The following is a 5,623-nucleotide window of genomic DNA, read 5'->3' as shown; positions in this document are numbered from 1 at the left end:
CTCCTAGCACTTACCACATTCTGGCAGGCTACATATTTTACTTATTTGTTATTGTCTGTTTCCCCCAAAGAACATATAAACTCCAAGAAAATAACGGTTTTTATCTGTGTTGTTTCCTCCTCTATCCTTTGCATCTAAAGCAATGCCTGGAATATGGCAGATGCTCAGAAGATAATTGTTAAACGAATTAATGATCCCTTTTTACAGATAAAGAAGCAAAGTCTCAGAGGGGGTAGTTTGAGCGAGTGTGTGTCAAGAAAGGTTTCAAACCCAGGAATTTCTTCTTCAAAGCATTTTTATTTTCTGCTCTGACATCAGACGTCGGGCATGTGCACTGTGGCCAAGGGGCTGTTTCGTGGGATGATGCAGCCGTGAGGAGAAGATCTGCTGTTCATACCAGGCGCCAATGAGCTGCCTGCCCAGTAGCCGTGCTTTGTTTGCAGGGTTTCTGTTCTGCCCGCAGAAGCATTTACCTCGTCAGCAGCCTCTGTGGTCTTTGAAATTGCTTCACTTCTCTGTGGATCAAACACCTTGCCTTTGAGGTAGGTTGTCAAGCCGTGCTTACATTCCATCATGCTCAACAGGCTGGGGGTCAGGCGTTCTGTGACCCCGTTGCCGCTACACCCTCCTTTATTGGTGTGTTGTCTGTGCCTTCCTTCCCCGGTGGCTCGCACTCCGTGAGAGGTGACCTGTAATTAGCTACTCACATTTGCTGATCAGGATTTCAGCGGCCCCATTCACCTTCACTGCATGCCATAAAGTTTCCACGGAAGGGATCAAGTGTTGCCTGAAATCAACGAGGGCTTTAACAAATGCTGACAAAACCTGTGTCCACCCGCCGAGATTCTGATTCTGTTAGTCTGGGCATCGTCATTTGGAAAATCTCCCCCTGGTGATTCTAAATGTGCAGCCAAGGCTGAGCATGCTGCTGAGATGGCTGCGGAGCCTCTAAGTGGGGAAGGAGAGAACACAGGGCAGCTTCTTAGCAACGCTCACGCCTCATTCCCAAACTCTCCTGTACGTCCTCATCTGACATCTCCCTGGGACCTGGAGACCACAGCCTTCCTAGTTTCCTTGCAGAATTCTGATATTTCTGTTTTCTAGGTGCCCCTCTTACTCCAACCAATGGCAACTCTGGTGAGTAGGAGGTTCTTTCTATTGATCACGTCTGCCTCAGTCTTCTCATCAGGAAAATAGGTGTAACAATCATAGTACTGACACTGTAGGTTTGTTGAGACTTCAGTGAGCTAATATATGTAAATTAGGAGTTAAGTGCCTGGTATGAGCTACCATTTTTTTAAAAAGATTTATTTATTTATTTTAGAGACAGAGCGTGGGACGGCGGGGGACGATGGGCAGAGGGAGAGGGAGAGAATCTCAAGCAGACTCCCACTGAGCACGGAGCCCTACGTGGGGCTCGATCTCACAACCCTGAGATCCTGACTTGAGCTGAAATCAAGAGTTGGATGTTTAACCAACCAAGCCACCCAGGTGCTCCTAGCTACCATTTTTGTTATTAGGCATCTTGCTTATAAAATGCCTTCTCCAGAGTCCTTTGTTATAAGAATTGGTATTGGCTCCCATATAACCTTTCACCTAGATCCTGCATGACTTTTTAAGGGCCTTTGGGTTTGCCATGCCTCTGGCACACTCCAATGTGTTACAAAGAAAGTTTCATCCTCTGTCTTTTAAAAACTGAATGGCGGGCGCCTGGGTAGCTCAGTTGGTTAAGCAACTGCCTTCGGCTCAGGTCATGATCCTGGAGTCCCAGGATCGAGTCCCGCATCGGGCTCCCTGCTCAGCAGGGAGTCTGCTTCTCCCTCTGACCCTCCACCCTCTCATGCTCTCTCTCTATCATTCTGTCTCTCTCAGTAAATAAATAAAAATCTTTAAAAAAAAAAAATAAAAAAATAAAAAAATAAAAACTGAATGGCATTATTGTAACTCTTGGGCACCCTGCGGAGAATCTCCTCCTTGGGCATGCACCAGCGTCCCCTGCTTCTGGACTACACCTGCCACAGACCCAGAAGTGCCTCTGGACAGATGCTGCCAAGACTGTGGAAGTGGCCATGGGGGTGGGTAGCAGAGAACTAAGTGGAGGTGCCCAGCCCCGGAAGGGCCCCGGGCACATTTAGCCCAGGGATTGTGAACCAGCCTAGCCGAGCTGTTTGGTCCAATCACACAGACTAAGATCTCCTGGATCTGGACTCGGAAAATTAGTCGTGGGAGCCTGGTAAGCTGGACCCAGACCAGGGTGCAAGTAGCGACATCGTTCCATGGCCTGAGGTGGGTGAAACAAGGTGACTCAACCAGGGGAGAGAGCACAACCAAAGGGGGGCAGAGAGTGCCATCATCATTGTCTACTCCCTCCCCCATCGGGAGAGATTGGCAGAGGGGCCCGCGTCTGTGGTCCAGACAGACTAAGTGATACGGACACCATCCCCACCTCCTGAGACTGTCAGCTGGAGGCAGGGGCAGCCCGAAGATTTCGCAGGGGAGCCCTGTAGTGTGATCAGTCTCAGGGACATACAGGTGGCTGTGGGCACAAGTGACAGGAGACCTAGCTTCAGATTGAGCTCCCGGTGGCAGTGGCTTCCCTCACCTGTGGCTGAAGGCTGTCATGCCCACACACCTTTGCTTCCTTACCCCGGTCTGCACAGGAAGGAACTGGGACCGCCAGGCTTGCCTTGTGGCTAGCCTAGCCCAGCAGGTCTGAGAGGAGGAGTTGGGTCGCCTTGTTTCCCACCAGGTCTCTAGGGCACAGGAAGGTAGGTGGCATTAGCAGATGCTCTGTAATTATTTGTTGAATAAGTGGATGAATGCATCAATGAACGACTGAATGAATCCCAGTGTAGCGCCATGATGGGAAATCCAGGAAAGGGGTTCCCGTATACACAGCAGGGAGTTGGCAGGTCATAGGGCACAGTGTTGTCAACAAGGTGAGACCCACCCAAAATCACTGGGGTGGGAGTGTGCGTCAGGGACCAAGATGCTCCCATGCAGTGGGCCTCAAGGGCCTCCATGAATCATGGCGCCAGGACCTGGGCGAGTTTGGGCCTTTGGATGGGGAATCCAAGGGTCCGGCAGCTGTGGACGGCTGCCAATGGAGGCAGGGCTGACACAGTAATGAAAAAGACATATGGTCCATTCGAGAGACAGCTAGTTAGTGAAGAAATTGCTCTGGAAGTAGAATATTTTTGAGGTGGCTGCAGAATCCATAGGCTTTAACCATAGATCACATCATGTTTTCAAACACATTTCTCTGTGTCGACAATTTCACTTATTCTGCAGATTGTGCGTGATTCAAGTGCCATAATTCCTGCCAATGAGACTGGAGCCATGTCATTTGGGTTTCCAAATTGGGTTTGCGTATTGCAGCTAAATGGCCATCTCTTCATTTAGAGGAGCTGCAGTTTGAAGACGCACCATCAATCCCGCCCTGATGATAGATGAGAAACCCCCAGTCTGGCTGGGCCTCCCCCAAGCGGAGCTGGCTGTGCACCTGGCAGGCCCTGCCTGCACCTGCTGGTAATGTCATCTCCTGTGTGGCCGTGTGCTGTGGGGATGGCAAGTGGGGCCTGAAGCCGCTGGTGTGCTGAGGGGGCAGATGGAGAGTCCAGAACTCCAGGGTCATATCTAGCACCTAGGACAGCTGCCTCCAAGGTTCCTCAAGCCACACTTCATGAGGACCCGCAGAAGGCAGAGACACTGGGATGCTCTGAAACCCAGGCCGACCTCCCAGGGACCTTGGATATCTGTTTGAGGCAAGGCACCTGCAGGGATGGGGAGCCTGATTGAGTCAGGCTTCATGAGGTCACAGGAGGACACGTGCACAGACATGCTGCAGTGATGCTTTAAATATAAAGACCTACAGATTTAAAGTAAATGGATAGAGAAAGATATACCAGGCGAACACTAACCAAAAGAAAGCAGGAGTAGCCGTATTAATTTCAGACAGAGCAGACTTCAGACCAAGGAAAGTTACCAGGGACAAAGAGGGACATTACATAATAATAAAGATGTCAATTCTCTAAGAAGATATAACAATCCTTAATACGTATGCTACTAACAACAGAGCGTCAGAAGTATTGTCATCTAGTTGTATGGACTGTTTCTCTTATAATTTCTCTGATCCATACTCTTAACTCCTGCCCACACTGTTATCCCTCTGAAAATGGAATGCAAGAAAATTTAGTTACATTCAGAGCTGTCAATGGTCTGAGATGCAACAGTTCAGACCCAGGGTTGAAACAAGGGGTTTGTTCACGGAATTAAGGGATAAAGTTTGGCTTTTCATAGAGGGAGGATTGCTTCATATCAGAGCGACATTCGGAGCTGAGAAAATCAGCAAGAGCTGAGACCTGAATGCTCTTGCTGGTGGTTCAGGAGAGAATTGAGAGGAGAACAGGTAAAAGCTGTTTCAGAGAAGCTAGAGCTCACGTCTCTTTCCTTCGCCTCCTCCAAGAAGAGCTGGGGCCAGGTCTCAGGGATGGACTAGGCCAACGCTCGCTCTGCTGGGAGAGAAGGAGTCAATAAGAACATCTCCAACAAAGTCTTCTAACATTTAAGCTGGCTTTGTTACCACCTTTGCTCCCATGTAGACCAGCATGGAAGATAAAAAATTATAAAAGTATCAGCTCATATATGTTTCGTTCTTCCTCAAATGGCAATTCTCAGCATGTCACAGAGATACTGGTTAACTCAGTAGCGTAACAGATGGGACATATGAGCTCAAAATTATGGTGAAAATTTTATGAAGATCCATTAGCTTCATATAAGCGAGCCACAGATGTTATTGGTGTAGTTTGATGAGTAATACATACATACATACATACATACTTGTTTCCTTTAGATGATTAATTCCTGAGGCAGAACCTCTATTTTATTTTCTCCCCCAGAGCCTGCTTGTTGTGAATGCTTAGAAACAATGTTTTAAAGAGACTCAGCTTGGGTATTTGAGCTGTTGAGCCTCTCAGCAAAGCAGCCCTGACTGACCTTTTGGCATGGGCTGACTCAAAGTAACAAAGGTTCCTGCGCTCTGTGGCTGGAGAGACCACCTCTGCCTCTCCTGGGCTGAGCCATGTTAGCGGCCCACCTACAGAGAGCACACGGGGTGCAGGCAGAGCTTCGTGCTTTCCTTCCAGCCTTCCCTGTTCCTTCTCACCCCGCCCTGCGCAGAGCGGGCACCTGGCCGTACGGCGGGGCAGGACCAGGAGGCAGTTCCAACGGGCAAACACCGGGCTGTCCTCCGGATTGTTGCTTGTCCTGCTAAGCCTTTCTTACTGAATCTTACGTATGTGGATTCCTGTTCCCTTAGGATTAGTTTTTTCCAGGAAGCTCTTCAGAGTTTCATGTAAGCAGCCTTCTGTGTGCCTGGCCCTACCAATCCAATAGATTGAACATGAAGAATAAGAATAATAACAGCTGGGCGCCTGGGTGACTCAGTCAGTTAAGCGTCTGCCTTCGGCTCAGGTCATGATCCCGGGCTCCTTGCTCAGCAGGGAGCCTGCTTCTCCCTCTTCCTTTGCCCCCCAACCCCGCTCCTGTACACAAGCTCTCTCTTTCTCTCAAATAAGTAAATAAAATCTTAAAAAAAAAAAAAAAAGAATAATAGCACTTAATG

At 48.9% G+C, this 5,623-nt stretch overlaps 1 long non-coding RNA gene across 1 annotated transcript; it reads left to right on the top strand.

The window, feature by feature from the left end:
* Positions 1-422: 422 nt before the first annotated feature.
* LOC118532967 (uncharacterized) lies at positions 423-5,374 on the top strand. The gene is made up of 3 exons (XR_004915978.2): positions 423-542; positions 1,105-1,137; positions 3,292-5,374. It is a non-coding gene; the product is annotated as an uncharacterized LOC118532967 (long non-coding RNA).
* Positions 5,375-5,623: the final 249 nt, after the last annotated feature.

This window comes from Halichoerus grypus, chromosome 11 (assembly GCF_964656455.1).
Source record: "Halichoerus grypus chromosome 11, mHalGry1.hap1.1, whole genome shotgun sequence".
Lineage (NCBI taxonomy): Eukaryota > Metazoa > Chordata > Mammalia > Carnivora > Phocidae > Halichoerus > Halichoerus grypus.
This window is presented reverse-complemented; position numbering and strand designations above follow the sequence as displayed.